This window comes from Podarcis pityusensis (genome assembly GCF_964106645.2).
Source record: "Podarcis pityusensis genome assembly, chromosome: 10".
In the NCBI taxonomy this organism is placed as follows: Eukaryota; Metazoa; Chordata; class Lepidosauria; order Squamata; family Lacertidae; genus Podarcis; species Podarcis pityusensis.
In genome coordinates this window covers 17,317,514-17,329,768 of record NC_138035.1, presented here as the reverse complement: position 1 = coordinate 17,329,768, position 12,255 = coordinate 17,317,514, and the positions used below count along the sequence as shown (strand labels likewise).

Below are 12,255 nucleotides of genomic sequence, written 5' to 3'. Positions count from 1 at the left end.
CACAGATGAACAACTCATGGAACCTGATAGGGAGACTATTAAAAAAGCAGCAGGTGTAAAACTAAAAAGTGCTGCTGCTGTTCAGGGCTTATTTTGGAACAAAAACTTTGCCTAAAAGGTGGGCATGATATACTATTTTCAAAAACTGTACTGCGATTCTTGCCCCTCTTGAGTTCCGTTTTTGAAAATAAGGCAGGACAGATTTTCCCCCTAAAAAACAACATGCTGCTCCATTTACTTTATTTTGATAACAAACAAGTTTTTTTTTAAAAAAAGGAAAAGAAATGAAAGAAAAGTTAATTTTTAAAAAGGGAAAGTTGTCACAATTGCCAGCAAACAAAAGTATAGGATACAGTTTTGTGATTTACCAAGTCCATAATAAGGCATACCAAGAGGGAAGGGATGTTTGGTCTATAATTACAAAGCGTCTTATGGTCTAAATCAAAACAATTACAAGTTTTTATTTAAAAAAAGAAGACGACAAAAAGTAACCTTCAGCTGTACCAAACTGACACACTAGCATAGCTCTTTGGTAGCTCCTGAGCTACCAAATGATCTCAAGCATTTTGGCCCCCGGACACTTTTAGCTTATGTAAGGTTCCCCCCCTCCCCAGAAGGGAGATTTGCCAAAGCCTGGAATACTGTACTGGTAGTTCAGATTATTGAGCTTGAAATAGAACAAGTTTTCTGTGCCACTAAGATCACCCTGAAAATACATGAATTAAGGATGGAGGTCCGTGCCCTCCAAGCATGTGCAAGAGACCTTTCTCAGAGCATTGAGATAGCCACAGCTGATCCCCAAATATCTACATTTGGCCTAGGCATGCAGTGAGAGTGCAGGACTTCTGAGCAGCCATGCTCCCAGGCAAGGTAAATTAAACTCTGGCCTAGATTTTGGTGGTGGAAACATATACAGTGGTACCTCGGGTTACATACACTTCAGGTTACATACACTTCAGGTTACCGACTCCGCTAACCCAGAAATAGTGCTTCAAGTTAAGAACTTTGCTTCAGGATGAGAACAGAAATCGTGCACCAGCAGCGCGGCAGCAGCAGGAGACCCCATTAGCTAAAGTGGTGCTTCAGGTTAAGAACAGTTTCAGGTTAAGAACGGACCTCTGGAACGAATTAAGTACTTAACCCGAGGTACCACTGTAACGTGAACTTCTTTTAAGAAAAAGAAAAGAAAACTGTACCTCTGAACACATGCAGAGTACCTTCACCATTCATTTATAACCCACCCTTCTTCCAAAGAGTTCAGGGCAGCATAGCTAGTTCTCCCTCCTTTTAACATCACAACAACCCTGCAGTGTAGGTGGTATGTTAAGAGGGGGGGGAGGGGGACTAGTTTAAAGTCACCCAGTGACTTATGGAGCTGCAGAAGTGGAACTGAACCTCAGGGCCCTTCCAAGATACCCTTTTTATTGTGCATCCATGCTGATTTGAACTCATGGTATCAGGCTGGTCATGTGCAAACCCACCATCAATATTGTTTGCACCTGCAAAAGTTTTGGGGCGGACATACTGTTTCATTCCCAAATCAGTGCACGTCCCGTAACTTCCTGCAGAATTTCCACAACTTTTAAAGACCATAAACGTTCCTTTGGTTTTTGTCCGGCTTTTGTTAACACTTTCGTTGCCTCTATAGCAATAATGACATGACATCGGAGAAGCATCTCAGAAGAACAGATAAAACCGACTGAAGTTTGGATGGTCCAGTTGGTGCTCTGATTGCTGGATCAGGACCTGGGAGACCAGGATTCGAATCCACACTCAGCCACGAAGCTTACTGGGTGACCTTGAGCCAGTCCCAGTCTCTCAACCCCGAACCTACCTTGCAGGTTGTTGTGATGATAAAATGGAGAGTAAGGAGAACCACATTGGAGGTTCCTTGGAGGAAACGCTGGTATATAAATGCAATTCAAAAAGAAAATAAGTACCAAAATCCACCACTATCATTGCATCATCCCCCCCCCCCACAAAAACACAGTCTGGAGGGGCTCCCAGTCTCTCCAGTCCTAGCAGCCCAACATTGCCTTGGCGGGTGGAAAAAGTTCCTAAGATTGAGAAGCCAGGATTCCTAAACAGCCCAGGAGGCTCTGCTTTGCGAATGAGCCACGCAGGTAACAGATGAGGGAGATCCGTTGCTGAATCCCAGATTTGTGGGTGTGCGGCTGGGGAGAATACCGAGCCATTTTATAGTCCAACAGAAGCACCAGCTTTGGTGGACGTCTGCCCACTTCCTGAGAGCCTCGAAAGCTTCTACCCCCATAAATCTAACAGCCTTTAAAGGTGCCAGGAGATGCTTTCGACGAAAGAGCAGAAGACGCCAACCTCTCTGCAACTAACTCCCTCAACCTCTTCTACACTGGAGAGGAGCAAAAAGCTTCAAAATATACACCCACCCACCACACCTTCCTGCACCTGCCTCCTCAGCGGCTGCGATCCTGTCCCAGTGAACGTACTTCTGAGCAGACATAATAGTGAGCGTTCCTGACCAGGACCTGGGAGACCAGTGTTCGAATCCTCGCTCAGCCATGAAGCTTGCCGGGTCACCTTGGGCCAGCTGCTGTCTCTCAAACTAACCTACCTCGCAGGATTGCTGTGCAGATTAAATGAGGAGCAGGAGGAAAAAGGTGGGGCATAAATGCAACCGATAAAAATAATAAGCAAGATATGTAAGCTTGCAGTTTTGTGGTGTTGTTGCTGCAAAGAGGTCCCTCACACGCAAAAGGAGGACCCCCTTCCAGGAAGTGCGTCTCCTTTTTCACTCTTTCTCTCGCTGTCCTTTTCTGCCTGACAATCATAGAACCGTAGAGTGGCAAGGCACCCCAACGGTCATCTAGTCCAACCCCCTGCAATGCAGGAATCTTTCGCCCAAAGCGGCACTCGAACCCACCACCCTGAGATTAAGAGTCTCATGCTCTGGCTTTTAAACCTGGGAGACTTCCCTCCGCTCATCCTTGGGAAGGACGAAACAAAACTCTTCCTTTCCGGCACATTTTACATGCAAATTACCCGCCCACGATCCCGGAGATCTGCAAGCTTGTGGCGGCGGCACTTTTCTCCTCGTGCTTTTGCCGCAGCGATGGAGGGGGGGGGGTCACCCTTCCAAACGCGCAGCGACCCTCGGTCTCCTATCCGGCGAAACCGACTCACCTCGCTCAGCCTGCGCTCCGGGAGGCGGCCCCTCGAGGTCAGGTCTTTCCCCGCCCGCCTCCAGCCCGGCAACTCTGCGGCGCTGCAGCAACGAAGGGACCCGGCGTCCGGATCAGAGGCGCCGCCGAGCCATGGACAGCCTCCCGGATTCTTCGGCTAGCGGCAGAGACTGCGGCGTTAAAAAAGGCGGCGCGGCGCGCAACACTCCAAAGCAGCCCGACGCGTCTCCCTCGCTTGCCGGCAAAGCTGTGGGAGCAACGAATCACGCCGCCGGTTTTTTCAATAGGGGGAAAAGGAAGCTCTAGGGCGCCACCGGCAGGCCGCCGGGCTTCAAGGCGGCTCGGGGGACCGCATACCAAAAAATGGCAGCCGGGAGAGGTGGGGAGGCAGAGTTTATTTTCTAGGGCGCGCGTAATTGCGCAGCGAGAAGAACGCACGACCCCAAAAGTTGGAACAGTTCCCCGATGAGGAAAGGTGGCCGCACTGGTTTTTTGTTTAGTTTGGGTAAAAGGCGAGTAAAAGGGAAGCGTGGAGTACAAAATAATGCGTACGGAATGATAAAAGTGGCCAGAGCAGCAGTTCTCAATTTTCCCCTCTCTGGGCCACACTTTCAGCATAAAAATTTGCTCACCGAATTTTTTTCTCTATTAGAAATACATTGGAAAACAAAAAGAAACAACCCCTAGCGGTGCTTGATGAATAACATAGAACACAGCTGCTTTATAATATAATCAGGGGACATCCAGTAAGTATAAAACAATGCAACTACCGAAGAACACGAATCATTCCCAAAATATAATTATAAACGGCAACTGGGATTGTCCTCAGCTTCACTGGATGCTCTTCCTCTCCTTCTGAAAAGATATCTATCCATATTCTGCAAATAAATAAATTGTGGTAGTATACTATATTACACAGAAATGTCGAAACGTTTACTGGAATGTCCTTGAATGTCCTTCTCATCCTCTTCTGCCAGACCTGTGTGGTGCACCATGCCCTTTGAGAACCACTGGGATAAATAAAACTTTTCCTGCTCTCCTAATACTGAATGTTGGCTAAAGCGGAATGTTGGAAGGTTCAGGGCAGGCGAAAAGAAAATGCTTTCCCCCCATGGTGCATGTAGTTAAACTGTGGAACTCCCTGCCACAAGAGGCAGCGATGGCTACCAACTTGGATGGCTTTAAAAGAGAATTAGAGAAGTTTGTGGAAGGCTGTCAGTGTATGCCCCACTTCTACTGTCAGCTTGGGTTCATTCTTAATATCAGCCTGGTGCCCTTCAGATTTTTTTGGACTGAAACGATGATCATCCCTGACCTTTGGCCATTCTGGCTGGTGCTGATGGGAGTTGTTCAACACATCTGCTTGGGAACAGATGCTGTCTAGCCTTGGCCCCTTTTCAATACCACTTCGAATTATGAACTTACGGGATGCGCTTTCGAGTGAAGTAGCCTCTGGAGCAATTTGTGACCAAATTCCACGTCCATATATATTTGCTTTATTCTCAGTGAACATTTTTCTTTAAGAGCCCTTTAACAAGATATAACAGGGTGCTTTGGGGAGCCAGCTTGTTTCTTCACTTTGAAAAGAAGCACGTTTCCAATCAGTTGTTACTGCTCAGAGGTTATTTTTAATTCAAGGTACTCTCTTAGAAATGAGACGAGGCTTGCAAGAAGGGGAGAAAGAATCAATACCGGTCCATAGAGGTTTTCCGGCAAATTGTCTTTGCAACCCACATGAGGTCTGCTTCAATGCAGGCCTGGAAATTGGCGATGAGTCAAACCCCGATAGGACTAGAATCTCTGTTATTCTTTTTCCATAATGGCTCTTAGGCATTGAGCTAGAGGCTTGTGTAACTACCATCCCCCCCTCCCAAAATATGCCACTCCCTGAAAAGCCAGCGCCTTAGGTACATGCTCCCCCGCTTTGAAATAATATATATTTATTAACAGCAGAAAGATGAAGAAAAGATCTGGCAGGTTACGTGCTAGAATTCAGGTCTCAGCCCATTCATATGGTCCTTCTGTCTTTGGGCCTTGTTCAAGATTTACCTCCATCTCCCACCTGCTTAATTGGTCTCTTAATCAATTGCTTTCAATTCCCCTCCTCAGAAGCATGCCTGAAGGTCCACCTTTTGAAAGAAAGTAAGGCATTGATATCCCCCCCCCCTCCAAAGCAAGCAACCCACCCTCCCATTCTTCAGAAAGTACATGCCCCTTAGTGAAGCAGGCAGCAGAGGCATTAGTGTGCTATGTTGACACCTATTGTGGCATTTTATTTTATTTTTTTTAAAAAAGCAAAACTCACCCAAGTGGAATGTTAAAGTTCGAAAGCTACATAGCAGGGGGGGGGGGGGGGAGAAATAATGCTTCTTCCATGAGATCATTGGTGCCAACTGCCTGGTGCAAACGCAGTTTGATAGCACCACCTACAGGCCACATTTGTGCTCACAAAAGGCTGGATTAAAACGCTCCCATCAGCAATCTATCCTATCGCTGTGGGAACCCGTGAAACTTTGTGACTTCTATTAATTTTCAGTATCTATTTGAGGTATGCAAATCAACCTCGCACCATGAAACTTAAAAAGAGACACCTGATTGCAAATGGCTTCAGTATATTTTTCTCTATAGTGTTGTTGTTTAGTCGTGTCCGACTCTTCGTGACCCCATGGACCAGAGCACGCCAGGCACTCCTGTCTTCCACTGCCTCCTGCAGTTTGGTCCAACTCATGTTAGTAGCTTTGAGACCACTGTCCAGCCATCTTGTCCTCTCACTGTCCCCTTCTCCTTGTTCCCCCAATCTTTCCCAACATCAGGGTCTTTTCCAGGGAGTCTTCTCTTCTCATGAGGTGGCCAAAGTATTGGAGCCTCAGCTTCAGCACCTGTCCTTCCAGTGAGCACTCAGGGCTGATTTCCTTCAGAATGGATAGGTTTGATCTTCTTGCAGTCCATGGGACTCTCAAGAGTCTCCTCCAGCACCATAATTCAAAAGCATCAATTCTTCGGCGATCAACCTTCTTTAAGGTCCAGCTCTCACTTCCATACATCACTACTGGGAAAACCAGAGCTTTAACTATACGGACCTTTGTTGGCAAGGTGATGTCTCTGCTTTTTAAGATGCTGTCTAGGTTTGTCATATAGTAAGCTGGCTATAAATCAACTAAATAAAGGAAAGAAGGTCTTCACACTGTGTTGGAATGCCCAGCAAGCCGTAAGCAAGATGAACTTCCCTACATAAGGAATTACAAAGTCTGGGTACAGTGGCATATCCAGGATGCTCCCATTCACGTGAATCGAAGGGGACAGCTGAGCACCCTCAAAGGGATGCGTGTGAAGAGAATCAATGCCAGTGGAGGGTGCTCCATGCATTTCACAGAATCGTAGAGTTGAAAGGGATGATGAGGGTCATCTAGTCCAGCCCCCTGCAATGCAGGAATCTTTTGGCCGACACGGGGCTCGAACCCATGACCCTGGGATCAAGAGCCTCATGCTCTACTGACTGAGCTATCCCAGCACTGGAGCCCCAGGGTCTACAGCAAGATGGTTGATTGGGGTGACTTGAGAGGAAGGTAGGTGCAGTTGTTGGCTATCTCAAAAGACAAGAGTGCACCTCAAACTGTTGGAGAGTTACAACACCTTCTGTGGCTGCAGAGACCGATATGGGAGAGACATATTTTATTGCAAGAGGGGCAGATGAAGGCATCCCGCTTTGCTGGTACAGGTGCACCATGGCGTTTCAAAGAACCTCACTTCCTATCACTGCCCTATTCACACATGCATTAAGCAATCTCAGTGCAGTGCTGCCAGCCAGTGTTTCATATTTAACAGAATATGGATCTCTGTATATTTGAGGTTTGCTTGCAGGGGGATGAAATCCCTTGTCCAAAACATTGTGAATCAATTGGTCTAAACATGAATGGTTCTGAAGCTAAGCAGCGATCAGCCAGCAGTGAGTCTTCATCTGTGAATCAATCCTGCCCCCCCCCCATGCCTTAGTGTTGCTAGACCAAAAGGACTGGCCCACAGATTGGCTTGTTGACCAGCCCCCCTTTTCCTTTTCCTTTTTTGAATGAACAAAAAGGGAAGCTGATGGAAATGTTTACCGGCTCCGTTGCCTGGATACCTAAAGACAATTTGTCGGCTGCAGTCAATGGAGTGCCATGAAGCATTTGGATGAAAGGCCACGTTCTTTGTTAGCAAATGGTCTGAAGAAGGCCAACTAAAGATTTCGCTGCATAATCCACTTAACGTGAGATATGAAAAAAATCTACGTGGGTGGCACAATGGGTAGTAAGGCCATTGTACTGACTGATATGGCTACCTATAGTGTCAGGCAGTTCTTTGTTTGCTTGTTTGTTTGATCCTTCCTTCCTTCCTTCCTTCCTTCCTTCCTTCTTTCCTTCCTTCCTTCCTTCCTGCCTTCTCTTTCTTTGGATACAAATTGCTGTATCCTATTAGAAAGGTAGGGACGCGGGTGGCGCTGTGGTCTAAACCACAGAGCCTAGGACTTGCCGATCAGAAGGTCAGCAATTCAAATCCCCGCGACGGGGTGAACTCCTGTTGCTCGGTCCCAGCTACTGCCAACCTTGCATGTCAAAGTGCAAGTAGATAAATAGGTACCACTCCGGCGGGAAGGTAAACGGCGTTTCCGTGCGCTGCTCTGGTTCGCCAGAAGCGGCTTAGTCATGCTGGCCACATGACTCGGAAGCTGTACGCCGGCTCCCTCAGCCAGTAAAGTGAGATGAGCGTCACAACCCCAGAGTCGGTCACGACTGGACGTAATGGTCAGGGGCCCCTTTACCTTTACCTTTTATTAGAAAGGTATGCAGCTGTGAGTGGACGTGGCTATGACTATAGGGAAGAGATATAGCACTGGTGAATTTACCACTACCCTACTGCTGCTGGGCTTTCCAGGTTTACCTGATCACTTCGGAGTTGCAGTTTCCCTTCCTGCCATTCTCAAGGCAGGGGCACTGTGGAGCAGCAATTCCTCTCCTCGTATGCCAGGTTGCTTGGTTCAAAGCTTGAGCCTGCTGCCTCCACGCGTCTCGTTTGGCCTTGGTGGAGCAACTTCAAGGGGCCACTGAGTGGCTGCTATTTTGTGCATATGGCCCGGAGCGTAGACAAGTTTAGTTTCTGTAATCGTCAACTCTCTGTCCAGAGCCAGACTGATTACCGTTTCTGAGAGACAGAAAAGGTGGCCAGATGGCATCTGTTTCATGGAGAAATCTTTCTAAGAGGATTAATTTTAACACAAACTCTACACAGTAACGGGCAACCAGTCTAGGTTAAGCTGGATGTTTCCACAAGTCGGTGCAATTAAAATGGATTTGCGCAAGTTTTCGAAGATCTCATGAGGCTCCAGAGAAATCCATCACAATCAGAGAATTTCAGCAGTGGAAACAACCACTTCCAAATGTGGAAATCAGCGTGGCCGACGTATTCTAGGCTCCTGAACATTTGCCCTGCTTTGCTTGCACAAAGCTTACGAGGAGGTTAGATCCTATCTGGTCTTTATTGAGTGTCCGTTCTGGTTTGCTTGTGAGTAGGTTATTCAGGCAATGAGCATTCATCCTGATTTGACTACAAGGTGTTTAGATGTCTTCCTGCAAATCATCATTCCCCCCACGCTTTTCAATGTATACCCACGCCACTTTCCTAACTGCAAAAATTAGTTTCCTTTTAAAAGTGGATTTGTTGTGCTAGGGTATATGCTTCAGGAACATCCAGATGTCCATTTTATTGTGCCTTAGGGGCAATCCTAGACAAGCATAGAACCATAGAGTGGGATGGAACCGCAAGGGTAATCTAGTCCGACCCCCTGCAATGCAGGAATCTTTTGCCCAACGCGGGACTCAAAGCCACAACCCTGAGATTCAGTCTCAGCTATAAAAGATCACACTTTCAATGCCATTTGCTTCTGCTAAATGCCTATAGCTTTTTGTTCCGGATTTTTGTTGCCGTTTTGCTTTCGTTGCACTGCAGTGCAGTAGCGCCCCTCCAGATGGCACTAATGTGGAAGCATTGGGGTAGCCTTATGGAACGACTAATAAAGTGTGCAGTGGTGTGTGGACAGTCCAGTATAAATCCACCATGAATGCAGTATTAATGCATCAATGGCATGTTGCAGGACACACCTGCAAAAACACACAAACTCCACACGCTGGTCTACGACCGTAATAATAATTATTGTTAAACACAAATCCCACAACCCCAGCAATCTGCATGGGCACTTTAATGGCACAAAGCTAAATTTCCCAGTTTGTGCTTAGATCCGTTCTTCAAATTGTTGTCCGTATGGAGGTACCCTGAAACACTGAGCAGCAGCGCTGCAACATTTTGTTGTAGATCCCACTTACCATCTACATTCATCTTTGGGGGAAATGTCACCCAGGCCTTTTTATTTGCCAGACTGTCTTCCTGTCTCGGGAAACAATTGTTTTAAGCTGCAAAGCCTTCAGAGGAGATCTCGGTCAGGCTTCGCTTTGGCTGATTGAATGAAACCATATTTTGCCTGTCCGAGGGGCTTTCCTTAAGCTGATTGAAATGCAGGCTACAATGGGCTTGTTTACTCGTTTGATAGGAAAGGCTAGGAGCTGATTTTACAGCCTCTTCTCCTATCGAGCAGCAGGTAGACATGACTTCTGGGTGGGTCAGTCAGCAAGAGTGGAAGGCAGTAGTTTCAAGGCAAATAAAAAGGAATGAAGTACAGTATTAATAGGTGGAAGGGACGCGGGTGGCGCTGTGGATTAAACAGAGCCTAGGGCTTGCCGATCAGAAGGTTGGCGGTTCGAATCCCCACGACGGGTTGAGCTCCCATTGTTCGGTCCCTGCTCCTGCCAATCTAGTAGTTCGAAAGCACACAGTGCAAGTAGATAAATAGGTATCGCTCCAGCGGGAAGGTAAACGGCATTTCCGTGCGCTGCTCTGGGTTTGCCAGAAGCGGCTTAGTCATGCTGGCCACATGACCCGGAAGCTGTACGCCGGCTCCCTTGGCCAATAAAGTGAGATGAGCGCTGCAACCCCAGAGTCGTCCGCGACTGGACCTAATGGTCAGGGGTACCTTTACCTTTATTAATAGGTGGAACTCAGTGACTCAATATGTAGTGCATGGACCCGTCTCTGTGTGCCTCCCCACAAGCGAAGTGACACCAGAATGGGCCTTTTCGGTGGTGGCTCCCTGTCCCTGGAGGAATTCTGTTCCCAGAGAGGTACACTTGGTACCATCACTATCTGCTTTTAGGCACCAGGCAAAAACACTTTTATATCCATGCAGACCTTTGGACCTTAGTTTTCTGCATATTTTGAAGTAGGGCTGAACTGGATCTGTTCATTTATGCACAGTTGCTTTTAGTCTTGTTTTTAATATTTATTTTGATGTTTGTTTGTGTAATCGTGGCTGTTTCATAACCACGGGGGGAAACCATGCAATTGGCCCTCATCCACATCAGGATCAAAAGTTATTGATTTGCTGTTACAAAGCTTACTGTATTGGCCTGAATATAAGCCTCACCTTTTTGCCCCAAATTCTGACCGTGAAAAGTTAAAGTGCGGCTTCAATTCACAACCTTACAAAAACGGGCTTTTATGATATCGCTGCTGAAACAGACCCATGGCAAAATGGAACAGATGTGAGTGCCTACAGAATTTTAAGGGAGTGGCTTATATTTGGGTATTGTCTCCCCCCCAATTTTTTTTTAAAGGTGCGGCTTATATTCGTGTGTGGCTTATATTCGGGCCAATACGGTGTATACCGCTTACTAAAACGAAAGATCTCTAAGCAGTTTTTAAGGCCAAATAAAAGACCAAATAAAATAAAAAACATTAAAAGCAAGCTATGTTGAAACAAAAGATAAAGTAAAACCAGTAACTTTTAGGAACACTTATCAGTCTCTACAGCCACAACAGGTGCTGTAACTCTCCAACAGTTTGATTTCAGTCCTGAAGTCACACTCTTTCATTGTTTCCCGAGACAAACAGGTGCCAGCAACAACAACCTACCTAGTAAAATCATTTGTCAAAATTATAGGCCTGGGGAACTTGCTGGAACAAAAGGGTTTTGGCAGGCACCCAAAATAATCTCAATGGGCAGGGAGTTCCAAAGTTCCAAATCTGTTGCCATACTGTTCTGCCTAGGAGCTCCGAAACATCACCACCATGTTCTGCTCATGACATTTCACAACTGTGTAGTTTATGTGATTAAATATGGAAATGGGATATTGAGCTAAATGGACCTTCCAGAAAGGCAATTGTTTTGTGTGCAGCCAGAGAGATACGGTTGGACCCAAATTTGGGCTGCAACCTACCTAGGAGCAAGCTCCATTGAATTCAGTAGGTCTTACTTCTGAGTAGACATGATTATGATTGCACTGAAAGTCACGCTCAGGGTAGATCCAATGGGAAACTTTGACTAAGTGAAGGGAAGGCTTGGTAATGTCACTGTGCTTATTTTAAAGGTAACTAAGTCTGGATCTATATCAGATTCTGATAATCAAACAAGAGGTAGAAGTGTTTCTAAGTTTTATTCCAAATATCCTGTTTTGACTGTCGGTTTTCCAGGTGGCGACCCCGTGTCTGGCTACACCATTTCAGACTCAGAGTTGAGACATATATTTGAATGGTCCTAGATAAAAAGAAAGAATGGCAATAATAATCCCCACACACAGAAAGCTAGCAAGTCAGGGCTAAACTGGATTCTAGTTGCAGCTTGGCAAGTTTTTTAAGAATACACACCCATCTTTCAGTCTCTCTGTCCCCTCTTCAAAATTCAGCGAAGCATCGCCAGGATGGTGAGTTAATAAAGAGATCTCGCTGAATGAGTGGTTTTAATTGTAAATGTCACCCAAGTGTGCACAAGCATTCTTTAATTTCTCTTAGTTGCTAATGACATTCCTATTCCTAGGGGCACGATACATTCATTGCAGGGTTTCCCACCCACCCTGTCTTTCTCGCAGAAGAATACTAAGCAGTTGATATATTTTTAATGCCAATTTAATTAATTCTACTGTGACGGCGCTAATTTATTCAGAAAAGCAAACCACAAATTAAATGTGCAGGATACTGTATGGAATAGAATGTCTTTGGTAATCTGGGGTTGATC

The 12,255-nt window shown here is 46.1% G+C and overlaps 1 protein-coding gene across 3 annotated transcripts in view; it reads right to left on the bottom strand.

Annotated features, from left to right (window-relative positions):
* Positions 1-3,429, bottom strand: part of RERG (RAS like estrogen regulated growth inhibitor) — an 88,037-nt gene extending 84,608 nt beyond the window's left edge. The window contains exon 1 of one of the 3 annotated variants that reach the window (XM_081023280.1): positions 3,160-3,429. The gene's annotated coding sequence lies outside the window, so the exon portion shown is untranslated. Of the gene's footprint in view, positions 1-3,018; positions 3,129-3,159 lie in introns of those variants that run through there. The other 2 variants (XM_081023278.1, XM_081023279.1) reach the window with 2 other exon arrangements.
* Between the last annotated feature and the right edge of the window lie 8,826 nt (positions 3,430-12,255).